Source organism: Macaca fascicularis, chromosome 8 (assembly GCF_037993035.2).
Source record: "Macaca fascicularis isolate 582-1 chromosome 8, T2T-MFA8v1.1".
NCBI lineage: Eukaryota > Metazoa > Chordata > Mammalia > Primates > Cercopithecidae > Macaca > Macaca fascicularis.
This window is the reverse complement of record NC_088382.1, coordinates 91052247-91070627: the sequence shown is the minus strand read 5'-3', so window position 1 is coordinate 91070627 and position 18381 is coordinate 91052247. Positions and strand designations below refer to the sequence as shown.

General features: G+C 37.9%; 1 pseudogene; it reads left to right on the top strand.

The window, feature by feature from the left end:
* Nucleotides 1–18381, top strand: part of LOC123575228 (peptidyl-prolyl cis-trans isomerase A pseudogene) — a 102478-nt pseudogene that overhangs the window by 1998 nt on the left and 82099 nt on the right.

The following is an 18381-nucleotide window of genomic DNA, read 5'->3' as shown; positions in this document are numbered from 1 at the left end:
GATGACGGAGCTCTGAGTAGACCATAGTCACCGAGACACTACTAGTTCTTGTATCATCCTTGACAAAATTGAAATCTGAGGTTGATTTGCTATCTCCCAACATGCTGCTCCCTTGAACTGCATCCCTTTCAAGTCCCTGCCCTAAGTTTAGGGTCACACCAGTTTTCCTTGTGGTACCATTTAACACTCAGTTGTTTTCCCAATAAGGGTCTGCATGTCCCCACTGCTCAGAAAACATTCGTGTTGCTAGGGGAGCTGAGTGCATCATTTGCTCAGTGATGAGAAGCCCTGGCTTTCAGGGAGCTCCTAGGGCTGCCTGTGTGTTTGAGCTCTTCATGTGCCATTTCAACATGTCTTATCCGTTTTTGTATAGAATGTAGTAATAATAGGACGCAGCACTCTGATACTAATTTTTAAATTATCATAATCTAACGTGTTACAGAAATATCAAAAAGAGATTGGCACTGGAGTACTAGATACTTAGCTACTTAAGAAATAGCCTTTAATCCCAAGGCCTTACCTAAAACTTAGGTTTAAACACAATCTCTAATGTGATGAGTGGAAATCGTTCTTTTGTGTTAAAACATACAGAAAAAACAAAGATATATGGCCAAAATAATAACCGTTATTTTATATTGTGGAACAAAAAAGGGCATGGTGATTGCTCTGTTCCTCAGGGAAACACATTGAATGTCTTGTTTTCAGACACTTCATCTGATGTGTATACAGATGTATGATTGGAGTAGATTATTCCTAATGCCCCTTAAGCTCTACTACTCAGATTCTTTCCTTCTCAAGAGTTATGGTAATGGATTTTAAGCTGTGAAAAAGCAGTAAGTATTCTCTTCACCCGCTAAGTAAAGGCCTATTCTAGGCTACTTACCTTGCACCCATTATGAGGTGTAAAACCAAAAATGTTGTGAAAACAAATTTCACTGAAGTCTCATGTAACTTTATGGGGATGGTTGAGTATTTCTTTGTTGGAAAGAAGGAGAATCATCACTTGATTGTGATTAATTACGACATAGGAAACAAGAAACAATAGTTTTATCCTAGCCTGTCCTTACGAACATTAGTAACTGTACTGTTCATTATTTTTAGTAACAGCACGTACGTAATACAGGTGTTATATCATGTCTTCCTTCACACTGGAAGATAATAACACATTCTTCTTATGGATGAAAATGATTGAAGAATCAAGAATTACTAGCAACTCTTCTTCCAGTAGCTTAGAAAACTGCCTTTTTCAAGACAGATGCAATTTTACTTAATATCTCTGAACCTTAGTTTTATCATCTGTGAATTTAAGGAGATGAGAATTAAAACTAAATAATTTATTAGATCACCTTCAGTTTATGAAGTACTCCTGCAGTAGTAGTTCATGGCCTTGAAAAAGCATACTCAAAATTACTCTATTTCCACCTAGTGGTAAAACCATAATATTTCTCTGAGGCTTTACTTGATAAATGTGAGTAGTTTTTCAGCCTTCTCATTCTGTAATCACACACAGCTTTGGAGCATATTGTGTCATTTTTATTTAAAGAGAACTTCCCAGTTGAAGTTTATGTACATAGATATGCCTTCCACAAAGTTGATTATTGCATATTAATTCTTCCTAAGGACAGTAAGTGTTGGTGGCTTAGCAACAGGCAGTTGGTAGAGAAATGGAGAGTACCACATTAAATTATTGCAGAGAATATTCGAAGTAATCCATTTCAGGGAACTGAGTCTTTTCTAAGTATATGGCCAGATGATCAAAAAAGGAAAAAAAAATTAATCACTGAGATTGGAGAATACATTTATTTAAACCTAGTGCCTCCCTTAAATTTTATAACCAGCTTTTTGACCCTCACTCATCTGGCTTTCCTTGCTATAGACATGCTTTGCATACCCAGCTTCTACTCACATCTTCCCTAAGAAAATTTCACTTGGAATCAGTTCCAAAAGAAAATCTTAAGAGATAGAGTATGGATCTGCATGTTGTCAGCTATCTGAAGCAGCAAAAATTCCCGTATGAGAATAAGTCAGGGAGCCTTGCAGTTTAAGGCACACCTTAAATATTAAATTTTAAATCCTTCAATGCATCCAGCCAAAACAAGAAATTGCAATAGCTACCATCCATCAATACAAGGTTTTTTTGGTTTGTTTTTCATAATAAGATTGGTTTTAATTAAAGCACTTATAAGGCCGGGCACAGTGGCTCACACCTGTAATCCCAGCACTTTGTGGGGCTGAGGTGGGCAGATCACGAGGTCAGGAGTTCGAGACCAGCCTTACCAACATGGTGAAACCCCGTCTCTACTAAAAATACAAAAATTAGCCAGGCATGGTGACACACGCCTGTAATCCCAGCTACTCAGGAGGCTGAGGCAGGAGAATCGCTTGAACCCGGGAGGTGGAGGTTGCAGTGAGCCAAAATCGCACCACTGCACTCCAGCCTGGGTGACAGAGCGAGACTCCATGTCAAAAAAAAAAAAAAAAAAAAAAGCACTTATAAAGATGGAGTTATATTTTGAACTTTGTGCTTTTACTTAAAGCAGTTAGAGTCTTACACAACATGACTGCCATGACTAACCATTAAAATTTTCCAGCACCTTAAATAATCCATCATAAACTTGTGCTTGCTGAGTTAACTGGACTACAGGATAGCTGGAGGGAAAATGAGGCATTGCAAAAGTTACAGTATTAAAAGGTGAATGGCTTCAAAATAAGGCAGAGGACATAATGGCTCATTTTATAATAAAAGCTTTCAGTATAAAATTAATACATTTCCCTTACTTGTATAGATCTTCCTACTTTCCAGACATGTGTATTATTGTATATTACGTTTGTCATTAGCTCGTGGCAACAGATATACATAGTCTGGGCTAATCCTTTTATACCTCATATGAGCAGTGTTCAAAGGTTTAAAAGCACAACTCCGAAGGGCAGAGCTTGAAATGAAGCAGGAGGATGCAACCAAGCCACCCCAATAAACACAAAATCTTAGTAAAAGCATTATGTTTACCAGGCAATACAACCTCAAAACAAATTCCTTAGCAACTCCAACCTCTTCAATCACATTATTACTCCTAATAATAATCACATTATTACAAGCCCACTTCTAATCACATTATTACTCCTAAGCCTCCTTATATACAAAATCTTAGGCTGGCCAAGCCCAAACACACAGACACATTCATAATGACCATCTCTGTCCTTAAAAATTGCAAACATAAAAAACCTCCAAATGGTATGTTCCCACTGGAAAAGGCCAAATTCTTTTCTTGTAGATTACCCTTTTCTATTTTTCATTCCTACCTCCCATGCAATATTCCTAGATTCTCACACCATTTGATCATTTCTCTTTTTGGATATTATTATCTATCAGAATTAATGATTTTTTCAAGTCAAATCTACAAAACCATGGATTTGCTTGCCTCTAAGCTATTTATCTCAGTGAGTCAGGCCCATTGCTTCCATTTTTCTGGATTAGCTCTGAAGAAGAATCATCAGCATTTAATAACCTACCTAAATCTGACTGAAGATGCTTTCTTGATCCTATCTCTGGTCCTCTTCCTTTGGCGGTGGGAAGAGCTACCCTGTAACTCCTCAGAGTCCTGCACAGAGCTGTAAAACCAGCATGGAGCTGATTTTGTGCACTTCTCTGAAGGACCCAAGCAGCAGGATGGGTACTTTTGTTCACCCACCCATAGACACCACAGGACACTTTTTGTTCACCTGCTCACTTCTGCATTGACCAAACTTAAAGATATAAATTCAACAGTATGTAGGGGGAGGTATATTTAATTCTCCCATGCATTACCTCTGCCATCTTGCCCGTTGTATGCCTAAATTCCTTGTTTCTACGGCAATGGTTTCTCCTCTAAGTAATCCACTATTAATTATAAGAAACCAGTTTAAGTTTCCAGTAAACTATATTCTGTTTTCTGCATTGGCTAGAATGTAGATATTATATTATAATTTCATGCAGGAACTGGGAGGCTAAGTAGTTGTTACCAGTAAGAAGGTCAACTGTGATCTTAGTTCCAGCCTATTTTGGAAAGTGGGATAAAAAATATTTGTGTCACAAATCTCAAATCTTGTCTCCTGTCTTACAACCTTGAAATACATAGTTAATTCCTGCAGGGTCTCAGACATCCTACTGAGTTGCCAAATATTGAGCACCAACCTGGGTTTCCCTTGTCAACACTCAGGACTAGAAAGAGGAGATCTCAAATACCATGGCCTCAGGATTCTGAATGTGGGTCTGAAATCCCTCCTTCTTACTTTGGATTAAAAGCTCGCCTGAGCTACAAACATCTGTTGTCCTAGAATGGATATTTTTATTTAGATATCAACCAATTCAACTTCACTCCTTTATTGATTCAGTCAACAAATCAATAAAATTGACTTCAAAAATTGAAATCACTTTTTAATTTTCCTCCTGTTCTCTTTCTACCCTGCCCTTTCTTCTTCACACTTGATATCAGTTTTACCCATCTGAAGGAGGAATAAGTCTGACTTGTCTTTGAAACATTTGCTTTGTCTCATAACTGCCACATACTGGGCCTAAAGTGTATGTACCTGGATCTGAAGACAACAAAATACCTAGAGGATCTGCTCTGTGGGTGGGACGTGGCAGCTAGAGCTGTGGAGGTCAAGCTGGAATTCCAGGGGATGGTACTATCATGATTCTGATGGGTTCTTCTGATCTGGATTTGGATCCTGGCAAGAGAATGGTAGAGTTTAGCCATCAGGAAGAAGGAACAAGACCTAAGCTGATGGTCAAATCCTAAAAAAACACAAAAATAATCGTGTGCCGTGCATCCTTACCTCCTTCTCCCTGCCCAGCACATCAGATAACATTAATTCTAGCTTCACCATCAGGGCAGAGATGGAGCTCCTAATGGCCTTTCTGCCCTGGTAGGTTATCTGAACATCCTATTTTTTGCAGAGTGCAAGATTGGATGACCATATCCTGGTTTGACTGGGGCAAGTCAGGGCTGTGCTTGTTGTCCTGGCATGATTTTGAGCAACGCCCTCCTTCCTTCCAACTATTTCAAATAGGATGAAGAGCTGTATATTTAATTCTCACGTATCAGGCAGCTCCAAAGTCTAAATTTCAAGGAAGGCATTAACATGGTACTACAGTGTCATCTATTGTAGGACCTGAAGGTGCCTTGCAGGAGGGAAAAAAATGCAATAGGGCCATATTCATGACATACAAATATGTCATGCAGGGATAGCTTTGCTTGCTCACAAAAGAATGGCCAGCAGAGCTGTCCATACCAGACAGATTCCTTTGTCTCAAATCAGTCCGTATTTTTAGAACACCTAGTAATTATGTGGATAGAATCTAGTTCTTATCTTCAAGAAGTTTGGTATCTAAGTCTGTACAAGCTAAAGAACTACATCCATTGTGGGTTTTTTTTTAAGTTTCACAAACATTTATTAAAAATTGATTCTGTTTTAGTTCATTACATTGAAAATTTGAAAAAATTAAAGGTCTTTGAAATATCAGATAAACAGAAACCCTCAGGTTCCCCATAATTCATTATATCTTTTTTCTTAAGAAACCACATTATTTTATTTAAGAAATAAATGAAAGGTTTTTAGATCATCACTGGTTAAAGTCTCCATTTGTTGTTTTCCATTTACACAATAATGTTTTTATTTTGTTGTTTTATTTTTATTTTATTGACAAATAATTGTATATATCTATGGGGTAAAAGGTGAAGTTATGATATAGACATAGATATAGAAATAAAATAATAAAAATAAAATACTTAGGAGTAAATTGAACCAAGGAGATAAAAAATCTATATACTTAAAACTGTGAAACATTGATAAAAGAAATTTAAAATGACACAAATAAATGGAAAGATATCCTGTATTCTTGCATTGGAGGAACTGATATTGTTAAAATGTCCATACCACCCAAAGTGATCTATAGATTCAATGCAATTGCTATCAAAATTCCAAGGTCAGCCGGGCGCGGTGGCTCACGCCTGTAATCCCAGCACTTTGGGAGGCCGAGGCGGGCGGATCACAAGGTCAGGAGATCGAGACCACGGTGAAACCCCGTCTCTACTAAAAATACAAAAAAATTAGCCGGGCGCGGTTGTGGGCGCCTGTAGTCCCAGCTACTCGGGAGGCTGAGGCAGGAGAATGGCGTGAACCCGGGAGGCGGAGCTTGCAGTGAGCCGAGATCGCGCCACTGCACTCCAGCCTGGGCGACAGAGCGAGACTCCGTCTCAAAAAAAATAAGTAAATAAATAAATAAAATTCCAAGGTCATTCTTCACAGAAATGGAGAAAACAAGTCTAACATTCATATAGAACCACAAAGGACCCCAGTTAGCCAAGAAGAACAAATAACAAAAGCTGGAGGCATCACACTACCTAATTTGAAAATGTACTACAAAGCTATAGTAATTAAAACAGCATCGTGCTAGCATAAAAAGAGACACATCAACCAATGGGATAGAATAGCCTGCGAAAAAACCACATCTACAGTCAATTTAATTTTTTACAAAGGTGCCAAGAACACACAATGAGGAAAGAACAGTCTCTTTAATAAATGGTATTTTTTTTTTTTTTTTTTTTTTTTTTTTTTTGAGATGGAGTCTCACTCTGTCGCCCAGGCTGGAGTGCAGTGGCCGGATCTCAGCTCACTGCAAGCTCCGCCTCCCGAGTTTACGCCATTCTCCTGCCTCAGCCTCCCGAGTAGCTGGGACTACAGGCGCCCACCACCTCGCCCGGCTAGGTTTTTGTATTTTTTAGTAGAGACGGGGTTTCACCGTGTCAGCCAGGATGGTCTCGATCTCCTGACCTCGTGATCCACCCTTCTCGGCCTCCCAAAGTGCTGGGATTACAGGCTTGAGCCACCGCGCCCGGCCAATAAATGGTATTGAGAAAACTCAATATCAACATGCAGAAGAATGAAACTAGGCCCTTATCTCATATACAAAAATCATCTCAAAATGGATTAAATTTTTAAATGTAAAACATGAAACTGCTAGGAGAAAACATAGAGGGAAAGCTCCATGGCATTGGTCAAGGCAATTGTTTTATCTTTATAATATTAAGTGAGTTTTTTTTTTTTAAGCTAGTCTTTTTTAAAAAAAAACAATAACAACAACAGGCCACCTCTTTTGCAGAAACCAGGTGAGTGTACCAAATAGATATACCTTGTTTAAAATTAATGTGCCAAATGTCAAAAAGTTAACTGAGGTAAACTTTGCTCTGATGGATCTTGTCTGAGAAATACTGGGTTAGAGATCATAAAGCAACCCATGCCACTACTTAGCTCTGCCTGTGCTTTAGAGTTAGTTCATTGCTATGAACCTGGGAGTAAATGGACACCAGGCTATGCCTGAAGTGGTGATGCATACTGAGATATACAACTTGCATAACAAAAATGTCCAGCATACAAGTCAAAACTGGAATTGTCTACCACCCAGCTAGTTCAGTAAGGGTCAGAAAATCCTGCTGAGTTCCTTTTCTGAGAATTGAGAGAAGTGTCTCAGAAGCAAAGCTGAATGATTTCTTGCCACACATACTCTGATGCCCTTGTCTTTCAATAGAAACTATACGTAGTTCCTGGGGAAAAGAATATGGTTCTATATGATAAGTTTTATTTGTTTCATGTTGTAAAATATTATCACTTCTGCAGCTATATTATCAGGACATCAGATAAGTATCAAGACAGAATAGGACCAGCTTCTATAAACAGGAAAGAATGCCATTTACTGGTGTCCCTTTGAATGTATTTAGCATATGAAAGTTACTGTATGTTATGTACTGTATGGGAAAGAAAGCTTTTTTTCTCAAATACCTTTCCATTTTATTGCATTTTTGCATTTTGGTTGACATAATCATTTCTGAGATATATTCACAGAAACAAAAGTTTGACCCCAATATGAAACAGGAAATCAAAACGGCCTAATATTCCATTTGAAAGCATGTGGTGATATAAATCATAACTAGAAACAAAATAAAAATCACGTAAGAGTTAAACAAAACATTTGTCATTTTCCAATCAACGTAAATAGTGACGGTAAATCTTGCACACATAAAAAAAGCATTGGGTTTCCTTTTGCTTCGTGCTTTACTGAGTAGGTGGCAGCTGCCTCTGGTTTTCCAAGGCAAGGCTCTAGTTCTTTCACACACTGGTTTTTCACAACCCAAAGCTATAGGTACAGTATTTAGAGAAAGCTTTGTATATGTGACCCATTTATCAATTAAGCCAGACCTTAAAGTTGCAACAGTACTCTGAGGGAACCTAACTAGTCCAAGTCACTAATCCACATGAACAAGTAGAACTTGATCTTTGCTGCCCACGCCCAAGACATATAGTTTTTAATTGCATATTTGGCAGTAATTCTTGGTCAGACGTGATCTCAGAACAATGAGTTGTCACTTGAGCAGCCATATCAGTAAATTTTTTAAAGTTATATAGTTTCATTTCTGAAATTAGATTAGTGGCTTGGATTTAGAACTAAAGGACAATCAAAATTCTAGCGTTTAAAAGAATTTTAGATGTCTTCTAATTCAGCTAAAACTCAAGATTCCTCTGACAAAAGATTTTCTGAGTAAGCAAAAATAGAATTGCAAATTATAGGTTTATCAAGAATACCAAATATATTCCGTGATTATTAAAGTATTCTTTAAAATACTTTATGGGAAGAAAAATGAAAAAATAAAAGAAAGGGATTAACCAAAAATTAAATTATTTCTTTCAATTTGTATTTGGCCTATGAAAATAATAGTTAATAATTCATAGTTAAAACAATACTAGCGTATGGATTATAAATAGATATGGAAAATTTAACACTGCAAGAAATTGTGCTATTGTTTGACCTCCTCACCTGTTTCTCAAGAAAATCATATGTCGTAGTAATCATGTGTCATATACATACACAAACACACATAATTTGCTCACTATTTAAACTGTAGCAGAGCGTTTTTGGTCTCCTAGAAAATCTTCAAAAGTATATATCTTTTTTAAAGATCTGTTTTTAAAAAACTATTATCTTTGTGTCCTCAATTCCCCTTTGTCTTCACTTGAATTGAAAAAAAAAATCTTAAAAGATTTTTTAAGAATCAAATTAGACATAGCAACTTTTGTCTCTATTATAACTCTAGGCCCTAACATGTTAATATAGTCAGGCAAAGAAATATTAATATCATTCATAAGACAATAATTTTATTAAATATCTGCTCTAAATGCATAAAAAGTAAAAGCAGTGGCCTAGGATATTGTTCTAGACTTTGCTACAAAATACCTGTTTAAATTTAAATTTTTGTTTTCTCATTTATAAAATGAGAACAGAAGAAATTAAATTTTCCTGTGAGTGATTTTTTGAATACAGACTCCATTATCAAACAAATTAGGAAAATTGGGCATACCATGATTCCCACTGGATATTTCCAGCTTGTATGAGCATACTAAAGATGCCAGGAAATCTTGAACTTAAAAAATACATTTAACTTTTTAAGAGCAGCATTTCTACAAATGGATTGATTACAAAACCTGCCTTGTTTGCTGCCGTCCTTTTAACAGCACTTAGAATGCTCTGAAGAATACTCTAGGAAAATGCTGATGATAATCTTCAGCCTCCAAAGTATTTGATTCTATCACCAAGTCACTGTTCTGCGGGAATAAAGAAGTATAGTATGTAACTAGTAATGGCCTCAAAGAACATACATATTAGTTGTTCATGGAGGACATCTATGCATGAAAACTTACGCCCTAATAAAGGTCTTCTAGACATGTTCTACTGAAGTTCAGAAAGTGAATGTAACCGAAAGGTACAGTATTTAGAGAAAGCTTTGTATGTGTGACCCAGGAGGCCAAAGTAGATGCCCCTTTATCAATTAAGCCAGACCTTAAAGTTGAAACAAGTTCCCTACAGGTTGAGGGTTCAGGGTTCAGCTGGCGTGGTATTGTCCTAAATTCCTTTAAGAAAAACCACACCTTTGCTAAACTCCTTAACAACAGGAGGAATCAGGCAAATTATCAGAACCTTCTTAACTCTGATTTACATCCCAGACCACTACAACTTTAATTGAACAGAGGACACACCTTATATTCTTTCCTGATAAGCAACTGTAGGCCTCAAGCCAGTTTCAGCCAGCTTAATAGAGAGGGTGCACAAACTGTCTTTGTGTCCTATAGTTCACCTTTTGATGTAAAGAGCAAAGTCCACCCCATTTTAATGCTAAAATCCCGCCCCAAAGTGAACATGGGATGTATGTTCCATACACTTTTACCCGTTGTCATGCACTTAATTCCTCTCAGAGATATGGATAGCTTTTCCCCAAACTTGCAGAAGCATAAGAGACTTGGAGTTTTAAGGGAGGGACTATTGAAAAGAGAAAAGAGATGAGGGTGAATTAAGATGTTTTTCTTCATGTTTCATCCTGGTACATGTTACCCATTGGAATCAAGATATAACCTGACCGCAGGGCCAGAGGACACTTACCCAGGGCCTGATTTTTGTAGGGTAGAGCCTGTATTCTGAGGCACCTATGTTTGTCTGACTCTATTGCATGATACAGGCCCTATGAGGCATAAATTTCAACCTGTCTTTTCCCTCTTCAAAGACAGAGGACCTTTGGCCCACAGTGGATACTGACTCTGGTTTGCAAACTGATATTGTCAATAATACTCTCTTTTCTACCATGTAGCTATCCGGGTGGTCTTTTGAATGACAGGTAGAATATTGGACTGAGTTGGTTTACTTCTGAAATCTTCACCTTGAATTTTGAGTAATAGGGAACAAAACTGATGCAGGGAGGAAGGAAGAAACCAGGTTACTTACACACCTGAACTTTTCTGTTGATGGAAGAAGAGAAAGGTGACCAGTGGAGGGGAACAGGAATCAAATGTATCTTCTTCCAAGCAGTTATGAGTACAGAGTTTTTCTTTTCCTTCTAAAGGTGCATCAGGATATAGGCTCTGCCCAGTAGAGATCAGGCCATTGGTAATCATCCCCTGGCTTTGTGGCCAGTTTATATCTTTTTTTTTTTTTTGAGACAGAGTCTTGCTCTGTCGCCCAGGCTGGAGTGCAGTGGCATAATCTCGGCTCACTACAACCTCCACCTTCCAGATTCAAGTGATTCTTCTGCCTCAGTCTCCCAAGTAGCTGGGACTACAGGCACGCTCCACCACGCCTGGCTAATTTTTGTATTTTTAGTGGAGACAGGGTTTCACCATATTGGCCAGGCTGGTCTTGAACTCCTGACCTCGTGATCCGCCCACCTTAGCCTCCCAAAGTGCTGGGATTACAGGTATGCGCCACCACGCCCAGCCGCCAGGTTATATCTTAATTCCAGTGGACAACATGTTATACTAGAATGAAACATGAAAAATAACAACCTAATGTACCTCCTCTCTTTTCCCTTTTCAGTAGTCCTTTCCTTTAAATTTCTTATGCTGTCCTTGGGGCCATAGGAACTTGAAAGACTAATTCATTCTAATGTATGAAGTTATTTAATTCATATTCGACCATCTGGGAGGTATTTGCATTTTAAAAGGAGAAGAAGGAACAATGTTTAAACTGAAGGCTGAATCCATAACAATGGCATTTCAGACAGTAGCACTCACCTATGTATATGGCATTGGTGGGCAGGTGACGGAAGTCATTAGTGGAGGTAGACAGAAAGTAGTCAGAAGACACAGAGCAAAAACTGATTTTCGAAGAAAGTGAAAAGGGGGAAAAGTACAGCAAAGTCACTAGGTACTTCAGTAGGTGGTCTTGGTATTGTATTAAATTGCTATTCCAAAGCCAAGTGTTCTAGTTCTCAAGAAGCAAGCAATTGGGCACCGATTTTTTGCCTAGATATATTAAACCTACCTAATTTATATACTTACATATGGGAAGTGTAGTAAATGGTTTCTTTCTTTCTTTTTTTTTTTTTTTTTTTTTGAGACGGAGTCTTGCTCTGTCACCCAGCCTGGAGTCCAGTGGTGCGATCTCGGCTCACTGCAAGCTCTGCCTCCCGAGTTTACGCCAGTCTCCTGCCTCAGCCTCCCGAGTAGCTGGGACTACAGGCGCCCGCCACCTCGCCCGGCTAATTTTTCGTATTTTTTAGTAGAGACGGGGTTTCACCGTGTTAGCCAGGATGGTTTCGATCTCCTGACCTCGTGATCCGCCCATCTCGGCCTCCCAAAGTGCTGAGATTACAGGCTTGAGCCACCGCGCCCGGCCGTAAATGGTTTCTTTAAGATACGTGTATAATAATTTCACAGAGCATTTCTTTAACAACCAAAAAGAAAAGAACACTGATGAAAACAACTAAAAAACCTTATTCTGCATTTTAATTATTTATCATCTAACATAAGGATAAAATATAATAGTTAAAATTTAAGATATATGCCATTGACTGTTTTCAGACTAAGATTCCTGGGAAAATTTTGTAATATGATTTTTATTATTGTTGCTCAGCCCCCTTCTGCCAGCAGGATTTTGCTGAAGGAGGAGTTATAAGCAGAGAAATAAGAGTTCTCTGAGTCAAGGAAACCACAAGTGAGAAATCCTCAGTGATGAAGAGAGGAAGTTCTCCAAAAGTCCATGATAACATCCCATAGAAAAACATAGCTTTAAAAACTCACTAAGTACAAAAAATATTCATTTATATTGAAATGTATTATTCTGATACAAATAAATTTCAGATAAAACTATTCCAGTCAAATAAGACTTTTTCTACCCTTTATTTTTCCTCTTTTCCCACACTAGAATAGCCAAAGGTAGCCTAATGCAGACAAGAAGATAGTAGAGAAGCCTCCTGTATTCCCCAGTGGATATTTTCCCATCTGTGCAGAAGCTTATGGAGGGGAGGAAACTACTTTCTGCTTGCACAGTGAGAAGGCTCACTCTTCAAATTCACAAGTGACACATGCATTGACTTATGCCTGTGAAATGGATAAGAGCACTCCCATGCTCTCATTCTCCCTCCCTCTCCCTTAACCCCATTCTTGCTTTTCTTCTTTTTTTTTTTTCCATCCCACAGGGGATTTCAATCATTTCTTTTTAAAAAATCGCCAGGGTTGATGGCAAATGTATTGTGTAAATCAGCTAAGTCAACTGATGCCACCAAAAGCAAATGGCAAGAAGACAGCATCAGTAGACTTGAACATGCAAACCTCATTTTTAGGTTACTGAGGTGTTTTTTGTTGTTGTTGTTGTTGTTGTTTTTAACTATGACCAAATACATAATGATGGCAGTACCATCATCATCAAGCACATGACAGTACATGACTCAGTAGTCTGAAGAAAAGGTAATTAAGAGTATTGATACTCTATTACTCTATTAGTAATTAGTAACCATTCGTGTAATTTTTTTTTTTTTTTTTTTTTGAGACGGAGTCTCGCTCTGTCGCCCGGGCTGGAGTGCAGTGGCCGGATCTCAGCTCACTGCAAGCTCCGCCTCCCGGGTTCACGCCATTCTCCTGCCTCAGCCTCCCGAGTAGCTGGGACTACAGGCGCCCGCCACCTCGCCCAGCTAGTTTTTTGTACTTTTTTTAGTAGAGACGGGGTTTCACCGTGTTAGCCAGGATGGTCTCGATCTCCTGATCTCGTGATCCGCCCGTCTCGGCCTCTCAAAGTGCTGGGATTACAGGCTCGAGCCACCGTGCCCGGCCTCGTGTAATTTTTTTAAAAAAGAAAGAAAAAGACAACCAAGAGTTTGAGAATGGATTTGTAGTCAAAGAAACTTTGGATACTGGAAATGCCTTGGAGATTAAGCCTCTATTAAATCCTCTTTTTATTATTCAGAGATTACATCACATTTTCCTCTTCACCTACCTAAGTTTCCTGAAGCAAGCAGTGGAGGTTCTCTTTGAAAGCTGTAAGTTTAGCTTTCTTGTTCAGTTTCTCCTTAATATCGGTAAGAAAATTAATTATATATGTGTATGTGTGTATATATATAGAGAGAGAGAGTGAGCGCGCAAATAAATTCAAGAATCTTAGTCTCTGTTTCTCCACACCATCTCGACATACTCACTGAACTTTTCAAAGACAGATTACAAATCTATTTCATTTTATATACTTATTTCTGGATTATCCTTGGTATCCAGAATTATCTAAGGGAAATTGTCATCTCTCGCAGATCTTCTCTTAACTAAGTAAAAAGTAGGTAACATTTACAAGAACTTCTAAGAGAATTAGAATTCATAAGAAATTGTATAAAAGGTTTTGTCCTACTTAAAAGAAATGGATCAGATGTTCAGGCACCTGTTGTCAGTTCCACTAATGCTACCTTCTAGAGTGGCATTGTAAAAGTTCTGGTGTCTTCAGAACTTCAAACAAACACTATGATAGGCAGATGCCTTAGGAAGACCCTAGTGTTAACTTTTGCTGTGATCACAGCACAGTGGTGCCTCCACCCTCCTCCATGGCTTACTTTGATATTGCTGTTTTCACACTGATGAATCAACAGCAATACAAAGGTGATTTAAGAGTGGTTACTCACACATGAGATCATCCACTGGTGCCCTGCCACATGTTATTAAACTGCCTCTGTTCACAGAATGGTCCAGAAAACACTTCTAGCTAGTGTGCTAACTCTTGCAACTAGGAGGTAGCTCACAATGACCAAATCCAGAGATACCGCTGAGTCATCCTGGGTGCAATATTTAACATCTCTCTTTCACTAGGACAAAAGTGATGCCTCTTTCTAGCCCCCAACCTTGTTAATAATTTACATTAAAACTCAGGACTAACATGTAGAGTAGGAACCATTCCTACTGACCAAGCCTGGCTGGTAGATAGTAAATTGGTAAACCACTTTGGAAATCTGTGTGGTATTATCTATTAAAGTTGAACGTTTACACCAAGAGTCATGTACAAAAATGTTCATGGTAGGGTTATTTGTAATAACCCCAAAATGGAAATATAGTCAAGCAACATCGTCATTGCTTAACAACAGGGATAGAGTCTGAGAAATTCATCGTTCGGTGATTTGATCATTGTGCAAACATCATTGAGAGTACTTACACAAATCTAGATGGTATAGCCTACTACACACCGAAGCTGCGTGGCATTGTCTATTGCTTCTAGACTACAAACCTATACAACACATTGCTGTTCTAAATACTATAGGCAGTTGAAACACAATGGTAAGTATTTGTGTAGCTAACCATATCTAAACATAGAAAAGGTACAATAAAAATATGGAGTTATGAGCTTACGGGACCACTGTCAAATATGTGACCCATGACTGACCAAAACTCTTATGTGGTACACGGTTGTAACTCATGTGTTCATCAACAGTAAAATGGGGCTTTTAGTGTGACATATTCATTCAATGGAATAATGAAAGCAATGATAAAGAAAGAACTATGACTATTTGCAACCACTCAACGATAAACATATTGAGTGAAGGAATCTGCACACACAAAAATTAAAACCTGAAGATCCTATTTGTTAAAAAATCAAAAATAGATAAAACTAATCTGTGCTAGTGGGAGCCAAGATAATGGTTTCTTTTGGGAAGGAGAGAAGGAGGAATGCTTGGGAATGGGATGAGGGGGCTTCAGAGTGCTGGCAAAGTTTTCTATCTGGAAGATGACGACATGGGTAGATTCACATTGCGATATTTCACCAAGCTGGACATATCAGATTTGTGCATTCTTCTCTGCCTAGTGTTATGCTTTCATTAGAAATGTTATTTTTTACAAAAGAAAATAGGATGATGAATGAAGAACTATGAAATATCTTAAGTGTCTCAGGAAAAAGTAGCAAATGGTTCAATAAAATTATTCCTAGGTTATTAATCCTGGCTTATAAGAGTTCTCTTAAATTATTTTTTTAGGTAAAGGAAACATAACTTAGCAGTTTTTACTTTGTTGATTTTCACCTTTCAGCTGAGTGCAGCTAGAGTTAGCTGAGCTCAGCAATTAAGGAAGTGAATTTTGAGGGGGCCACATAATTCCTTCTGACCTCCCACTTGACAAGGTTACACTGACAACTGGGAGGTGATAATGTAACTGGGAAAGCAACCTGAGTGCTCCTTTGGGAAGCTGCATGGTAGGGTGGAAAAAATGTGGAATTTGGAGCCAGAAGGAACCGAGCTGGAATTTTAGCTCTGCCACACATGAGTTGTATAATCCTGAGCAAGTCACTTTCTGTTTCTTCACCTTAAAGGGGGATCATAATGCCCATTTTAATGGGACAATAATACATACATAAGTATGCATGCATATATATATATCAGCACCATATAATATTCAGTGAATGGTAACTATTATTATGAATAGAATTACCTAACTTATTTGTTAACAATGTAAATAAACTGAACAAACATTAAATGCCAATTTTTAAAAATCTGCACTATTTTTATTATATTTTCTTATTCAGTATCTTAATAAACGTTTGCAACATACACGTTTCAAACTTGCAAATATACCATGAGGTTATCCTAATTTGTACTCATGTAAAAATGTGGCATCATATTTTTATAAAATTTCCAGGGGTGACAGATTCATTTTTTTAAACTTTTATTTTAAGTTCAAGGGTACATGTGCAGGTTTGTTATATAAGTAAACTTGTGTCATGGGGGTTTGTTGTGCAGATTATTTCATCACCCAGGTATTAAGCCTGGTACCCATTAGTTATTTTTCCTGATCCTCTCCCTCCTCCCAACCTCTACCCTCTGAGAGGCCCTTGTATGTGTTGTTCCTCTCCATGATCCATGTGTTCTCACCATTTAGCTCCCACTTTTAAGTGAGAACATGCAGTATTTGGTTCTCTGTTCCTCTGTTAGTTTGCTAAGGATAATGACCTCCAGCTCCATCATGTTCCTGCAAAGGACATGATCTCACTCATATGGCTGCATAGTATTCCATGGTGTATATGTACCACATTTTCTTTATCCAGTCTATAACTGATGGGCATTTAGGTTGATTCCATGTCTTTGCTATTGTGAATAGTGCTACAATAAACATATACATGCATGTGTCTTTATAATAGAATGATTTATATTTCTTGGGGTATATACCCAGCAATGGGCTTGCTGAGTCAAATGGTATTTCTGTCTTTAGGTCTTTGAGGAATCACCACACTGTCTTCCACAATGGTTAAACTAGTTTACACTCCCACCAACAGTGTGTAAGCATTCCTTTTTCTCTACAACCTTGCCAGCATCTGTTATTTTTTTACTTTTTAATAATAGCCATTCTAAGTGGTGTGAGATGGTATCTCATTGTGGTTTTGATTTGCATTTCTCTAATAATCAGTGATGTTGGGTTTTTTTTCCATATGACTTTTGGCTGCATGAATGTCTTCTTTTGAGAAGTGTCTGTTCATGTCCTTTGCCCACTTTTTAATGGGGTTGTTTCTTCCTTGTAAATTTGTTTAAGTTCCTTATAGATGCAGGATATTGGACCTTTGTCAGACGCATAGTTTGCAAAAATTTTCTCCTATTCTATAGGTTGTCTGTTTACTCTGTTTATAGTTTCCTTTGCTATGCAGAAGCTCTTTAGTTTGTCAGTTCTTGCCTTTGTCACGATTGTTTGGCATCTTCATCATGAAATCTTCACCTATGCCAATGTCCTGAATGATATTGCTTAGGTTGTCTTCAGGGCTTTTATAGTTTTTGCTTTTACATTTAAGTCTTTAATCCATCTTGAGTTAATTTTTGTATATTTTGTAAGGAAGGGGTCCAGTTTCAATGTTCGGAAAATGCTGGTTCTCTTTAGTCCCCAAGAACTTTATTACATGTTCAAATGTTCTAAGATCACAGCCTTACAGCCCAGCAAATAACTGGTCTACCTCAAAATGTATGAAGCTAGCAATTTCTGTGGCCCCAGATACTTTTTACAGCACCTGAGCTAACTATTATGCCATTACGCCCTCTAGGTTTTCCTGGAACCACAGTATAACTAATGTCCCCACTAAGAGGACTTCAGACCCCTTCAATGACTTTCATTTTTATCATAGAATGCCTCTAAGAAAGGGTAAAGGGGAGAAAAGGAGCCAGGGCATGAGCTGTAGAAGGGACAAAAAAAAGCAAGCATGATTGTCAACATAAACAGGGACAAGGGAAGAAAATATATAATTCCTGCAGAGTCATATAATCCATTTTAAGGAACACTTAGAACAGGAATTTTGTGCTTGATGTGTTACAGATAGAGCTTGGGTATCAACTGTATGACCATCAGTGTACAGCTTAAGTGTTAATATCCTAAAGCCTTAGTTTTTTATCTATAAAATGGATATAATTGGATCTATTACATTGTCTTTGAAAAAAATAATTTAATTTTTAAAAATATTTTAGTAGTGTCTCTGATTTTTGTCTTTTTACATCTTCAAAAAAAAATACATGCATCTGAAACCATTTATAGGGGTTGGAGGATTGAGGAATTAATATAGATCACTTTCCCTCTCATGGGTCC